Source organism: Peromyscus leucopus, chromosome 11 (genome assembly GCF_004664715.2).
Source record: "Peromyscus leucopus breed LL Stock chromosome 11, UCI_PerLeu_2.1, whole genome shotgun sequence".
Lineage (NCBI taxonomy): Eukaryota > Metazoa > Chordata > Mammalia > Rodentia > Cricetidae > Peromyscus > Peromyscus leucopus.
In genome coordinates this window covers 16,837,944-16,852,405 of record NC_051072.1, presented here as the reverse complement: position 1 = coordinate 16,852,405, position 14,462 = coordinate 16,837,944, and the positions used below count along the sequence as shown (strand labels likewise).

The 14,462-nt window shown below is 36.1% G+C and overlaps 1 pseudogene; it reads right to left on the bottom strand.

The window, feature by feature from the left end:
- The window catches only part of LOC114697801, a 49,517-nt pseudogene extending 40,740 nt beyond the window's left edge, over nucleotides 1–8,777 (bottom strand).
- Nucleotides 8,778–14,462: the final 5,685 nt, after the last annotated feature.

Sequence of the window (14,462 nt, the reverse complement as noted above, 5' to 3'; positions counted from 1 at the left end):
GAACCAATGAGTCTGCTGAAACACACATCCTAGTCCATTGAGCAGCTTACAGGGTGTCAGACTCTCCAAAGTGAAGGTAGCCATTATGGGTTTGCCCAGCTTATCCTGCAAGCCAATTCTGAAAAGACCCTTTTGCTATTTAGTCATTTCATTGTTTCTGTTCCTCTAGGGAACATTGTAAACACAGAAAGCTGTTTATCTGAACCAATTTCCCAACTCTTCTTCTAATTTGTAAATCTCTTTTAGTTTTAAATAATCTTTCTTCTGTAAATTGAAGACATTTGTTAAACCTTAAAACTTAGTCCTTAGCTCTGATAGTTACATGTATTTCATTAGTTCAAAGCCTGAGAAATATCATCAGGTTCATATTTGTTTTTACAAATATGAAAATCAAGAGTGCATGCATTCCTTCTTTCTTTGAGAGAGATCAAGAAAGTAATAAGCAACGAATTCCACCTAATTATATATGTACATATATGTACATACTTTTCTTTTGTAAGAGTCCTTTTATAGATGTGATCAAAGCAGTTGATTCAAGGCAGTGGTGGAAAAATTTAAAAGGATCATTTATATATGCATGATAAAATGTTTCCATTATAACAATTTACATTTGCATGATACAATATTCCCACTTCAATCTTTTCTTCTTTACTTCTTTGCCTCATAACTGAAAATAAAGCTAGAATACTGCCAGGTTCCTTCCCTAGGGGAAAAATCCTCAAAAGCATCTTTAATTCAGAGTATAATGACACCAGGAAAAAAACTGATTTTATACTTTCAATTAAATTTATGGAGAAACAGAATACATGGGTTCTGCCATCTGTTTGGGAAAACTTACAGATCTAATTAATAAATAAAGGTAATAGCCATTTTGAGAACACACTGCTGATAAGCCATTTACTAACTTCAGCTTTTAAAATTGTCAAAGCAGAAGTATACTTATTGCAAAACACTACATATACAAATAAGAGAAAAGTACAATGCTCTCTTCCAGTAAGACACATTTCTAGGCTAAGAATAGCAGACTTTTGCTTGTATGCTAGACTGCTTGCTCATGTATTAATGATTATTTAGTAAGTATACTTTTTCAATATGGGTAAATACATTATTTTGTGGAAAACAGCATATCTAAAAATTAGAAGGTATTATTCAAAAAATTATCTTTCAATAAAAAATCATTTCTTAATTAAAAGCATCAATAAATAAAAATCATCATAATACTCATCCCCTCATTGATAAGCTACTGAGAATTTATTGACTTTGGGGAGAATGATGTCAGATTTCTTTATAGATCTGGTCTTGGTAGGATTGCTGCATTCTGTTGGTTGGCTCCATATTCCATGAATATATGAACAAACAAAATTAGAATATAAAAAACATTAAGGGGTCAGTACAGGGTGACCCAAATCTGAAAGGAGTTGTGGGAAGGAGCCAGGGTGTGTACATATGATTAAAATACAATGTATGCATGTATGAAATTCTCAAAAACTGTAAGAAAATAAATGTTCACAAATAAATATTACAATTACTATAGTCCTAGTGTAAATAGACAAAAAACTGCATTGAGAACAGCTTATTCTGGGCAAATATCGAGAAATTATATTTTCTAATATCTGCATGTAATCTGAACTCCTCTGAAAATGTCTTGGCTTAAATACTTACTATAGTTGGAGGAAAATGTGAGAGAGGCTGAATTATGTAAACCTAACGGCATTAATGTTTAATAGAATGCCTTACACTTTCCTGAGAAGTGTAGAAGCGGTATGCATGATAAATTCAGTTTAATGACCTGGGACAATGGGATTTCACATGTATTGGCCTGTAGCTTTCTACAATGAGACATTCATGAGAGTATTGTAGACCTGAGGCAAGTACCTCTATATATTTGTATATAGAAAGGTATTACAGACAAACAAAATAAATTTAGGAATATATTTGAATATTCTTTGTATGCAACTGGATCTACTTCAAAAGGTGAAAGTTGGAAAAAATAGCTTCCTATATTTTAACCAAGGATTATTGATGACTTTTGCTTGAAACATTTGTAAATGTTTCTCTCTCAATATACCCATGCATATAATTCTTATTTCCAGCCACGATAATAAAGTGAAAGAAATATGGATTAGGAAATATTCATGAAATTGCTTCTCATGACTCCTTACCAAATATAAACAACCAAATGATCCTGATATAAATCACAAACAGCTGTGAGGTGAATGAGTTGATATGTGGTATGTGGTCATGCAATGCCATTATTTTGTTCATTTATTTTTTTAATATTTAAAAGTAAAACTAGAAGCAATATATGTATTGTGAAAATGCAGAATTTTTAAGTGCAAATGACTCTGAAAGCAAAACTTCCTCATTTTATCTGGTTTTATTAAAATTTCACTTACCTTATAAGTAGAGATTAAAAAAAATCAGACTTAACACAATGGCTTGTGTATTTTGAAAGTTAATTAACCTTTGTAATAGTGTTAATTTAATCTAGCATGAAATTTTATTTTATGCTCTTTGAAAGACTGTAGCATTTTCCTTCTCTTGTTGCATAGCATATATAGCAAAAATATTTGTGAGAGACTTATTTTAATTAATTTGAAGAGTAAATATTTGTTCAACATTTGTTATTCTGTTCTTTAGCTGTGATAACTCTTTATTAGTCTCTTCTTCCTTCTATTATTAATATTTACCCCTGGAAACAGAAGCCCATAGTAAATCATTTCCACCTGTATTAGGGACTTGATTAATAGGAGACTGAAATGCATAATTTATACAGTTTGTTTATTTTGCTACTTGAAGCTCAAGCTCAGGAATCAGGTACTCTGCCTCCCATTAAAATCAATGTCCTTAGAAAAGTTTAATAGTTTTGCCCATGTACAGGAAATACAATATTTTTACAATTGCAAAAAAAATAATGAATGGGAAGAATAGTGAAAATTCTATTCTGTCCTAAAATAATATTTGGGAAATTGACAACTTTGTAATAAATTCATTAGAGTTCTTGTAACTAATAACTTCAATAACCTATCAAGGTTTTAACAAATTTGAAGCCATTAAGTGGTAAAATATCACATAAAGAAATCATAAAAGCTTAGTTCATAAGAGACACAATAGAAATAATTACTGTCCTCCATAATGCTATGAGATGCTATCTCTTCTGTGAATAGAACCATTCAAAATCATTGTGTAGTGGTAAAAGTATTTATTATGTTCTTAAGCACTCCAGATATAGGATTCCCAAGTCAATGCTGGCCCATGGGTAATAAATGAGCATGACAGTTCTCAACTTAATCAATGGAAGAAAATAAAAGAAAGAATGGACCTCTTGTTGATAGAAGTTAGAGTTTTAAAGTAAAGATGTTTCCGTTTTGAAATGCTAGTTCTAAATGTCTGTTTTATTCTATAAGAGAAATTTCACAAAATTATTGCTTTAATTCACCATTCTAGAAAAAGAACATTATTGTCCATAAATAACTTTAGAAAGACTATTTTATCAGTACCTTTTCATGATATGTAATATTTTATTGTTATTATAAATATGATCCAAGAGACATAAATTCCTAGATTTCTTTTCAGAAATCACAAGGAAATATCAAAATGTTATTGTAATATCAGCCTCCTGTGTGCACACTTACTCCAATGGGCTACCAGTCATTTCAATTATATATACATATGTGTGTGTATGAAAACATTTTAAATATATTTTTTTCTTAAAATATGTTCATAGAAACTAAGTCAGACACAGTAAAATGAAATTTGTTCCCCAGCAGTCAAAAGAAGAAATTGGGCCACGAAATTTGTTTATTTCAAGCAATTTCTTGTGACTAAGTGTAGCCAGTTAATTGGAAATCATTAGGGTTGATTATAACCCTCAGCTGAAGAGTTAAATAGGGAAGATACAAAGACTTTGAGGCACTGTGGTAAACAACAGAGTGTTTGAAACCTGGAGATAACAGAGGATTCAAACGAAACTTCCAGAGGGCAACATCTCCTTTTCTTTTGAAAAATTATGGTATGTGAATTTATTATATGAAATGCTGGGTCTCCTTCTTGAGAAAACTATCAAAAATGAGACACTGTATGTTCTATTAATTCTCCAGAGTATACTGTTCCCATGCATGCAGCTTCGTAAAGAAACAGTGTCCTGTGGTACTTTCCTATCTATTCATGTTGTGTCCTGGAGTAAGTTTCCTTTGGGATCTCTATTGAAGGAATGTAGCATGGAGACTAATACCGTGGCCTGAGTTCCAGCATTCCTGCTGTGATCAAATCTCTATCAGAACTTCCATTGTGGTCGATTTTTCTTCCTTGAAACTCTGTGGCAGACTGCTCACCTGCTTCTCTAGGATTGCAATACTTTACTTTCTTGTTATTGTCCCAAGCTTCAATAAGTACATTCAATAAAAATACAGAAACTGGGCAGATGTGTTTTTCCTGACTGTACTGAAAACGTTTTCTTTTACTTTTTTCTTCTTCGATTTACTATCATGTTAGCTATTGATTTCTTGGACATGTGCTTCATTTTTCTAAGGGATGCACCTTTCTCCCCTATGATATTCAGGATATGCATGATCTTTTTTTAATGCTATAATACTATTGATATTGGTCTACAAAAAGATTGCAAATTTTACATCTATGTTCATTATCAGGGATGCTTATCAATAATTCTCTCTTTCTTATTTTTCTTTCTGTCTTTCTGTCTTACTTTGTATCTGTCTCTCTTTATTTTTCTCTCCTTTCCCTTCCCTTCCTCCTCTGTTTCCCCTCTCCCTCTTTCTGTATATGACTTGATTGTCTAGAAATGTATCTATTGCTTCTAGCTTTAAGAGTTATTAGAATAAAAATTCAAAAGATTAAACCCAAGAATTCTGTGAATTCCATGATATCTGTTGTAGCATCTCCTTTTTTCTCCTCCAGTCTCATTAACTAGAGTCACTTTTTTCTCTTTGGCTAGTGTATGTAAGGCCTTATAATTTCATTTTTTAAAGAACTAAGTATTATTATTTATTTATTTTTCTCTTCATTTTATTCCATTAATTTATATTTTGCTTTTTTATTATTCTGTCAATCTACTGACTTAGATTTTCTTCTTACAATGTTGATTACTATTTTCATTCCTATGTGGTCACAAAGAATATAATAAATTCTTCCAATTTCCTTTATTTGAGAAGATTCATTTTATGTCCAGAAATATGTGGGATTTTGTTTGGTTTGGTTGGGTTTTTTGTTTTTATTTTTGTTTGTTGTTGTTGTTGTTGTTGTTGTTGTTGGTGGTGGTGGTGGTGTGTGTGTGTGTGTGTGTGTGTGTGTGTGTGTGTGTTTTGTCACCTTGACTAATTTGTTAGTGAGAGTGGAAAATTGGAGTCATTTAACTTTATCTTATTTCCTTACTCACTTAGTGCTTTTTAAAAAATGAGACCATGTGTGTTGATGATGCTGTGCCCATTCTAGAGTTTTATATCATTGCAGTGTGTTGTTTCATTAATCAGTATGAAGTGGCTTTGTCCCTTCTGTGTAATTTTGGATTGATGTTGACTTTGTCACGCTACCATAGTTACACCTGCTTGCTTTCTGGATACAATTGTAGGGAATGGTGTTTGTCACTACTTGCTATTATTTCAGGGATTGTGTACTGTGTTGATCATTTTAGTGTTTCCTGCAAAACCAGGTATGGTTTCTGGACCAGGAGGTGGATCTTGCAACTCTAAAAGAGTTTCATGCACTAGCTACTGGCCGGGAATGTTGCCATGCACTCCACTGTTTTTGCCACGCTTATACATAATCAGAGAACATAGGAAATCTCATTTCAGTCTATGGCTTATGTCAGATATCCACTATTTAAAGCAATTTTTTTCCATTTCTATGACCCAAAGATTCTTCAATTCTATTCACATATGGAATGTACACAGTAGACTTTTATTCAGCCATAAAGAATGAAATAATATTATTATGAAGAAAATGGGTGTAATTGGAAATTAGAATGTTAAGGAATATTGACAGACACAGAAAATAAATATCGTTTTTTTTTTCACTTCATATATAAATGTACAAGTGCTGAATTGGAGAAATTACTTCTAAGTTTAGAAAGAAGAAAGAGACATAAAATGTGAGGAAAACAAGGACAGCATATAAGATCAAAATGTAATACTTCTGTATACAGCATTGTCACATTGAAAGTTGATAATCAATATAATAAAATGTTTGTAGTAAAGAATTTACTTGTGGCAGTGTGGGGGCCCAGCTCCCACATTTATTTATTTCAGGAATTTATTTATTCTTGAGGAATGATGGATAAGAGACTTAGATAGAAATAGAGGGGAAAGAAACAAATAGAAATGCAGGATAGCCTCAGCAGGGCCTGGATCCTTATCCATCCACCCAGAACTTTATGCAAAAGGGCTTTTTATAACAATGCCAAGAAGAGAGGCAGAAGATCTCCCCCTTGCTAGATATAGCCAAGTGCAGATGCTTCCAAACACCTGGTACTCAGGCCTGTGGTCCAATTATCTTTGTATGCAGTCTTGCGAGGTAAAGCCACTAGGAAATTTCAGTGGGCTACAACAGGTCTCTCTTCTTAATATTTTAAAGGGGCTCCTCCCTAAGAGTTCACAGCAATCTCCATAGTTTTCACATCCCTCAGTGAAGGAGTAGAGGATGGTAAAGATGCAATGTCCTTTTTGAAATTGGTCTAAGAAGACTACAGCAATCTTAGCTGCATCAAGTCCTTTAAATAAAAGACTATTGATGCAACCATATCAAACAAATAAATCAACTCCTAATGCAAATGCATCAAACTTAAAGACTCTCTTAGTTCATCATTAACATTAACCAGTTAATTCTAACATAAATATTGCTACATAATTATAATTCATACATCTAAAAACAAACTCTTAATAGAACCATTTGAATTTTTTGCTAACAAAAGATAGGATAAACTGATGTATTCACATCAAACTTAAATACTCCTTTAACTTCATCAAACCATGGTGCATTAATATCAATAGGTTAACATAATAACTCTAACATAAATAGTGCTATACACAATTATAATTCCTACAAACCTAAATTCAAAAGAAATACTCTATTATCATTAACACTTTAAAATCTTTAGCAAAACATCCAAAAGTAATTTTAATCATATTTTTATTTTATAATTAACTTAATTTCTCATATCAGCCATGGATCCCCCAATCCTCCCTTCTCCTACCCCCCCAGCCCTCACCCCAATCCACCCCCCCATTCCCACCTACTCCAAGGCAAGGTCTCCCCTGGGGAGTCAGCCCAGTCTGGTAGACTCAGCCAAAGCAGGTCCAGTCCCCTCCTCCCTATACCAAGGCTGAGCAAAGTATCCCAGCATAGGCCCCAGGCTCCAAAAAGCCAGCCCATGCACCAAGGACAGTTCCTGGCTCCACTGTAACTCACAACTTCAAGGAGGCTACGTAGTAAAGAGGACCCTAAGAAAGATACAGGGATCACCCAACAACAGAGAAATAGACGAGATCTACATGAGCAAACTGGGGGTGGGTTGGGGGGTTATTGAAGACAAGGGTCGGGGGAAAGAGAGCTTAGGGGAGAGGGAGGTCCCAGCTGGATCAGGAGCAGAGTGGGAGAACGAAGAGGGAGAGAGAGATACCATGATGAATGAAGATCCCAGGAGAATAGGAAGAAACAGTGTGGTAGAAAGGTCCCCAGAAATCCACAAAAGTAATTTCTTAATAGAACTATATAAATATAACATTAATCCACTCAAGTAACAAGAATTTTTTTAAGTTAAATAGACTGAGAATATTAATTCTCCCCTTTCTTTATAAGTTTTTAAACTAAATCTCAAGCCAGGTTAGAAAAAAAAACCCAAACTTTTCCATTTACACAGTTCCATTTTTTACACAAAACCAGTTCTATAAGCAGTTCATAAGTCATCACCATTGATAGAGTTTATATGCACAAGTAAATTGGAATTCCCCTAAATCCCTAGTCAACTCGCAACAAGACTCTTTGCTTTTGCATTGGATCTGGTCTCCTGGTGGTCTTTGGTGGACTCTGGATACAGCAGTCTTAAAATATAAACTTCAATTTTCCACTCCAAAAAAAAAAAAAATAAAATAATTGTCCCAATTGCAGTGAAATCACTCCTGTCCAAACCATTTCTTGAGTCCGGAATGTTTAAACAAATAAATTAATTCTGATACCAGTCTTCCAAATATGGAGAAACGTTTTTCACAACCAAAATCTTTTTGTCATTAACAATTTTAGTTCAAGCAAGTATCTCTGCAACTTTCATTCTCAGACCAGGGGCATTTTCAGCTACAGCAGCATTTTATGGAAGTTTTACCTCAGGAACCTTTGCCTCAGGCTATTAGCTCCACAAGAACTGGTTGGTGCAAAGTACTCTCAAAAGAGACTTTCTTACAGCCAGCAAACAGAAACTGCAAAGCTTTTGCTGATAGCTCTATTCAGGCTTTTACAGCTTTCACAATCCTGATGTGTCTGTGCCTCCTGTAACTGGGCTGTTTCAGGACCCTTATGTCCTAAGGCTAGAGGGCTCTCATTGACCTCAAGCCACATGGGCTAAAGGTACCTGGAGCTGCTATGAGTTGAGCTGTGGCTTTCCTAGAACAACCCTGGCTCTGGGAGGAAACCCAGGCACCACAAACTGTGGCTTCCTTGAGTACCACTACCTGATTCACTGGTGGCCCCCTGCTCATCACCCTAGTTCCCAGGAACTTCTGTCTGCTGTCCAGCTTGCATGACCACATGTAGCCCGAGGGCAACTCCATGGTTCCAGCAACATCTTGCTGCTGGGAGCTCAGGCCATGTCAGTCTCAACAGTTCCTGCAGAGACCAGGCCTTTCTGTTCAGCTTGGAGCATGGTTCTCACCTCCACAGCTTCCTGGGCTCAACCACATCTCAGCTACTCATCTGGTGCTAATACCACTTTCCTGCCCCTGGTAGCAGTCTGGTCTCCGCAGTCTCTACTGCTCACCACTGCTCACTGTTCACTCTTACTACAGTGCGGCATCTCTGCTGGGCTTTTCAAGCTGCTGCCTGGAATTCACCTCTCCCACAGTGTAGCATCTCCACTCCACCTGGCTTCCTTTGGGCAGAAAGCTTGCAGACCCTCGGGTGCCTGCCACCTGTGCTGCATTAATGTACCATAGGTCTCAGTTGCCTATGCCTGGCTCTGGTGCCTGCCGTTGTTGGTGGCTTCTGGAGCTTCTGAAGCCACTCAGACTGCCAATTTTGCAGTCTGCTATGGATGCTGCTTTCTGCATCCCAGGCTCCATTTGTACTCAGGGGAAAAATACCTACCTTACTCTAAATTTCTATTATATCTAAGTTTTACTTCAGCCTACACAACATCCTTATGCCTAAAAGTTATTCTACCCTAATTAAACCTACATTTCTTAAACTGAACTTACGACTTACTTTACTCCATGTATTTACACTTCTTTTTTTAAACTTACATTCTATATGATGACTTTATAAACCTTAACATCTAGAAGAGATCTCTGAACTCTTATCACTTTACATATCACATATCTCTTAGAAAAGATTTCGTAGAAGCAATATTTACCAAACTTATATTTAAGAGAATATTATCGAACTATTAGAAAGACTCTCTTAACAGAACTAACTTACACTAGAAAGAATCTCTTAGCAGAAATTAACAAAAATCTATAAGAGAACTCTTAATACCTAGAAAATATTTCATAGTTAAACTATTATAAGACCAGAAGTATGCAAATCATTTCTAAAGATCAGTTTATAATAAAGTTTTAGTATCATTCTGAAAGTTCTCCTGACAGTTGGAAACAAGAGCCTAATTTGTCAATGACTCCCTCAACCCTGAGACTTAGTGAGTGTTGTCACTATGAAGTAGTAACACTTTTTGCTAGGGAGCTGTAACACCTTTCCTGCCAAGTTCTCTCAACCATTCCAGAAGCAGTACCAATGCACTCAGTGGCAGATGGTTTATAACTAGAGGCTCTCCCTTTGCCCAAATTCATAACAGCTCCCCTGAGCACTGCAATTTCAACAAAGGCTGTTGACTTCACTCAGTTGCTACAGAAGCCTTGCCTCAGGGCGAGGATGAAATTACCAGATTGAACTACTGTAAAGTTCTTAACAAAAACTCTTGCGCAGCTATTAGGCACTTTCTCAAAGGAGGCTGCATTGATTTGCTGCTAGTCAAAAGCATGTGGCTCTGAACTCCATTTCTTCTTCAGCTTTTACTGAATAGTGACACAACCTTTGTCCCAAACTCCTCAGCAGTCTGTGATCCCCCTAAGTCTCCTGTTTTCCTCCCACTGCAGGAGGGAACCTCTAATATCAGGAATACTGGTTCAGCTGCTTTCCCAGTTCCTCTAGAAAAGTGTCATTGGAGCTGACATTCCTCTGTTCCAGACTCCTCACCAAACTCTCAGATGATTGATTTTTCCCCCTTCTTAATTTTTTAAAATTGTACTTACCACGAGTTCTTTTAATAATGCTGATGTTTCTGATAGATTTTTATTAGCCCAATATTTTTGGCAAGCTTATTTGTTTATTAAAACTGCTACTATTCAAAGGAGTCAAGAACATAGTTGTTGGTTCATGAAACATCCTTCATTAGCTTACCCTGAGAAAGAACATTTTCATGATTAAGTATTTTAGCTTCTCAAACCCTGATGCCAACTTTACTAGTAGCTGTGATATAGTCTAACCATGAGTTATTTAACTCAGGTTATAGTTGTAGTTTTTCAACTTTTAGTAAGATAGCTAGATATTCTGGAGTTTGATCCCCATCTACAACACAGTTTTCCAGTGTCCAGACCACTTTCCCTTAGTTTCTTAAGTTTTTCAAAGTGACTTATTGACAAACGCTACTAGAACTTTAATTATGTCCTTAGAGGCAAGTTGTTTGCCTGTTCTTAGTTCTCAGGATGTAAAATTAAGCTTTGTAGCATTGCTTTGAAAAGAAACTGCACTCTGAGCTGGAAGAAAAAAAAAAAAAAAACAGCTTTTGGAAAGCATCACCGTTTTGAGCTGAAAATCCTACATTTCGCATGGTGCCTTTTTCTATATGAGCCCACTGTTCCACTAGGCACTCTGTTTTCCAGACTGCCTTTCTCTATAGCATCATGCTATTACTACATTGCCCAAGCTACTTTTTCTGAACTACATTTCCCATGATGCCTCTCAAGCACACCACTTCCTGTTTCTGTTTACAGGGTCTGTGTGGTTTGTGTTCATAACTGAAGTCAAGCTTCTGCTTTTTTACCAAGGGATGTTTTTGTTTTCCCTAAGCTTGCATTAGGACATGTGTACTTCCTCAATCGGACCTTTCACCTGACCCTGTCCCTGAGCAGATTGCATCTATCTGTACATGTGCACTCAGATAGAACATATTGCCATAGGCAAAAAACCTTCAGGGCTTCATTCCTTCTCACAGGGTCAGTGAAATAAAAGGAAAGCACTTTCAACAAAGGTTTTTTAGAAAGGTCTTTCCCCTGATTTAAAAAAAAAAAAAAAGCTCAGAGACTTTTGGGAATTCAAGCCCTGCCTCCCTTATTGCAGGGAGGATTTTTAAAGCCTCCATTGCTTCTTCCTCACCAGCAGCCCTGCTCCTGTCCCTGCCCCTTTCAGGGAAGCTGTCCCTGCTTTGGCTTTCTGCCTGCACTTTCTCAAGAGGCTCTAACTGTAGGGAACTTCTGTGTGCTGTTTTTACTGGCTAGCAGAAAGGATTTGTCTACTTCCAAGAGGTCTTTTTTTTTTTTTTTCCTTAGAACGAACCACAGGTAACTTCCCATATTAATATCTCCAGGTGAATCTTATTTTTGCCCTTCTCAGGGAATCTGAGAAAAAAGTTCTGAAAGGCTTTTTAATATGTTAGAGAGAGATTAAGTATTTCTTAAGAAAGCTTTCCGTTTTTGAGAGAGAAAAGCCAAAACTTCTGTTCTCTATACTTTGGCTTCATGGCCAAGAAGAAACTAATTGTGGTGGTATGATGTATCCATACAGTGGCAGCTTCTGCAGAGTGAAAAGTTTTATTTCATCCACATTTGACTCAAGGAAAATTCTTTCCCTGCCACTTGAGACTTTAAATCGTTCACAGGCCACAAACTTCGACAGGAATCCTTTATTTTTTCTGCCCCTTTTTTCTTTTCCTCTGATTTTTCCCAGCTTGCATTCCTAGCCCTATCGTTGGAAAATTAAAGACATAGTTTCTCTGCCTAGTTGCTTATCTTATCTTACTTTACCCTAGGTTTTTCTTTCTTTCTTTAACTACATTCCTAACCCAATATTTCTATATTCTACCTTTCTGTAAATTTCTTCCTACACTATTTTCCTATATTCTACTTTATGTTTTTCCTTAGTTATTATAGATATAAATTAAGAGGGAGGAAGAAAAACCTAGACAAAGAGAAATCTATGCTGCACCCTTGCTGCGCTTCCCCACAGGACCTCCACACCCCAGAATAAAATACCATCACTTTTATTTTTCAGTTCCTGTTTGGCATGCCTCATACTTGCAACGTCACCTCATTCCTTTTGCCAACTCCTTGGGTCCCTGTTCCATGGTGCCATCTGTGGGAGACCAGTCTCCACATTTATTTACCCCAGAACTTTTGAGGAGTGAGGGATGAGAGATTTAGATAGAAACAGAGGGGAGAGAAACAGAGAGAAATTCGGGATAGCCTTGGGTGGTCCTGGATCCTTATGTACGGGCCCAGAACATTATTACAAAAGACTTTTTGTAACAATGCCCAGGGGAGGGGCAAAGGACCTCCCCCTTGTTAGATACAGCCAAGTGTAGACCCTTCCAAACACTTGGTACTCAGGACTGTGGTCCAATCAACATCTTTTGCAAGTCTTACGTGGTAAAGCTACTGGGAAACCTCAGTGGGCTCCAACGTGGCAGCTATGGAAAACCTGTAGAAAGCAGAAGTAAATAAAAATACATCTCAATAAAAAGCAACATACTGAGAAATTACGAAACACTTACACCACCAACAATCTAGCCCATAAAGTTTATTTTAAAAATGATAATATTGACTCAGCTTGAGTTTATCCTTTCATTCAGTAGCATGCATTTTACCTAGCCAAGGTAAATATTGCTAAACTTACTGTTGGTTATACACATATCCAAAATAAATGAAATACAGAGTACACAGTGTGATCTAATTCACCATGGTTCCAGCCATAAATCAATGCATATCAATTACACTTGAGAAGTAGAAAGGGGTGGCACTTTTTTACATTCAGTTATACCCATTGTCAAGAAAAGAATGTGCAGTTTTTTTACTGCTAATAGGTTTGAATCACAGCATTGTGATTGGCCCAGATACTTACTTTATAGTACATGGGAGTCACTATTGTCATTGTGGTGAGAAATTTGAATGATTTAGCTTTGCCTTTAAATAAGCTGCCCTGACTGGCAGGAAGACATGCTGAACAACCATGAGCATGTGTTTTGGCTTCTGAATGATGAAAATGCTTGATTACACTTAGAAAATGCCATCCCTGATACAGTATGTGCTCCAGATTAATGATGAATATTTTTGTTGTTTCTTTCAAAGCCAAGTGTCATAACAACAAAGATCAAATGATGGAAATGATATGTCTCTTGTCACAAAGTATCCTATTAGAGCAACACTGAAATGTTTTATTGGCGCTTGTCATATTAAACGCTTATCAGTCATCTATGATTAAAAACATTTAAAAAATGGAGTTTGTGTACTACATGAGAGGAATGAAGAAGGATGTTATATTTTTGTTTCCCATTGTGGAACCCAGGAACAACAAAATATTTTTAATGCTCTTGACCTCAAGCATCTACGGAACTTCTTTAAATGCATGTCTCACAAATGAAACAGACTATCATATATGAAATTATGCAAAGCAGAGCTGGGACTACTTTGGATTTTGAAACCATCAATGATATGAACTAAATGAATAAACTAGCTCCAAAGGAAAGTGACATTCAAGCAGCCAATGATGACACCTAGTCCTAAGTATATGAATTATCTTTTCATCATTATTCAGGGCCATGCCCATTTCTCTATTCAGCATTTTAAAGTAAATTCACAAATGTAACTGAATGATTTGAATGTTACCATAGGATAAGATAGATGTCAACATTAACCTCAAGAGTAATTTTTTATGTATTTTAAATCATTAAAATAAATATAAAAGCAGGAAGTTTATACTATGGCTTAGTAACAATCTCTCCGCAACTGGTATCATCTGGGATATGAATATTTGGAAGAATTTTATCTTTCTTTAAGTAAGCTTTAGGCATTTTGCACTAGTAGAGAGTAATATTTCCTCAGACATCCCAATACACTCTTCACCTAAAAGTTGCCAGTTTAATGAGCTGTCAAGAGTAAACCTATTTCAAAACTTTTCCAGAACACCATTTTAATGAAATAATGGGTTGGTACATCCACAGAGATGTTGCCATGACAACATCCTCATAGAAA